Here is a 1,790-nt window from a genome sequence, read left to right as displayed (position 1 = left end):
AAATTGTTTGCTTTCCATGTCAGAAAGCTTAGGTTCAAATTCTACTTGATTCCAGAATCTGTTAGAAAGTGCAGCTGAAGGCTCAATGAGTTGGGTTCTGCTATTCATTTGGAAAGCTGAATTGGAGTTCTTGGCTTCTGGCATCACTCTGGCTCAGCAATATCTGTTGGAGACATTTGGGTAGCGAAGCAGCAGATGGAAGATTTCTCTCTAACAAACATACACATACAAGTAAACATATATTTTCTTTCTTTTTGTGTCATTGCTTTTTAAATAAGTAAAACAAAGTAATGCCTTTTAAAAAGTATTTTATCTAATTATATTGAAATGCCAGAGTCACTGAAAGTATGAGAAACAGAGAGAAAGTTTCCGTACACTCATTCACTCCCCAAGTGGCCACAATGGCCAGAGCTGAGTTGATCTGCAGCCAGGAGCCAGGAGCTTCCTCCAGATCTCCCACACGGCTGCAGGGTCCCAGGGCTTTGACTGCTTTCCCAGGCCACAAACAGGAAGCTGGATGGGAAGTGGAGCAGCTGAGACATGAATAACATCGACATGGGGTCCCAGCTCATGCAAGGCACGGGCTTTAGTCACTAGGCAACACACCAGTCCCCAAACTAATACTTTTAACCTACAAAGGAAAGCCAAAACAGAACAAAAAGCATAAAATCTTAAATTTTGACCTTAACATTCTATAATTTGAGCCCAACATGATAGAATAGTAAATTTTACACATGTACATATACATATATATCTGTGTATATAAATAAGTATATATAGGATGTTTAAAAACATAACCAATTGAGTATATTTTTTAATACTTCAATCACAAGTCTTGCAATGATGTATGAGTTCCAATTGCTATATAATATATAGAAATATTTGTAAACATATCACTTTTTTATTTTACATAGATTATTGTTTAGTGTTTTTAAAGTTTGGTGCTAGAATTTGATAAACTTGATAATATTTTTACATTGCTATTGTTCACTCATGGATTATTTGTGACTCCTAGTAAATTTTAAACTGTTTTATTATTGATTAATATTAGCGTGAATAGCGTGCATATATTATTTATTTATAAAGCTATAACATGCAGATATTTCATCATCAATATATTGTTTTAAATATTTATTTGCAAAGGAGTTTTAATCCCCAACAAAATCAAATCAGTTTGATGGTCAATCAACAAACATTTCAAAAGTTTTGTATTTCAGTTCATTATCTCAAAGAGCCAATTTTTGAGACACTTAAATATATGCTCACATTAGTGCAGTGTCCATATTTTGTTAACACACTTAATAAAAGTCAATGTAGGTACATTACATATATATTTGGTAATGATTTTAAACTGATAAGAACAGATACTACACTTGATCTTAGCCAAAAGGCCTGAGAAACGATTATATTTGGTAATGATTTTAAAAATATTTTACTAAAATAAGGTTTTATTCACCAGAATAAGTCATGTTGATTACATTTTATATACATTTTACATATTCTTTAAAAGCTAACAAATAACGGGTCAGCATTGTAATGCAGTAGGAAAACTGCCATTTGCATTGCTGGCATCCCATATAGGTTCTAGTACATGTCCTGGAGATGGTATATTTTTATTTGCATCTCCTTGTCTATTTATCTTTCAAATAAATAATCTTTAAAAAAGATGAACACGTAAGCACCTGGAAATGCATCAGTCGTGATATCATAACCATTCAACAGTCACAAGAAGCCCTTTGCAAGTTTTTCTAGTACCATACTTCCAAAAACATGCTGATCTTCCTCTTCTT

At 33.0% G+C, this 1,790-nt stretch overlaps 1 pseudogene; it reads right to left on the bottom strand.

Moving 5' to 3' along the window:
* Positions 1-1,245: 1,245 nt before the first annotated feature.
* Positions 1,246-1,404, bottom strand: LOC121158869 (annotated as a pseudogene).
* Positions 1,405-1,790: the final 386 nt, after the last annotated feature.

The sequence above is a fragment of the Ochotona curzoniae genome, unplaced genomic scaffold (assembly GCF_017591425.1).
Source record: "Ochotona curzoniae isolate NIBS_2020 unplaced genomic scaffold, NIBS_Ocur_1.0 contig_3819, whole genome shotgun sequence".
NCBI lineage: Eukaryota > Metazoa > Chordata > Mammalia > Lagomorpha > Ochotonidae > Ochotona > Ochotona curzoniae.
The sequence above is the reverse complement of the archived record's forward strand: the minus strand, read 5'-3'. Positions and strand labels throughout refer to the sequence as shown.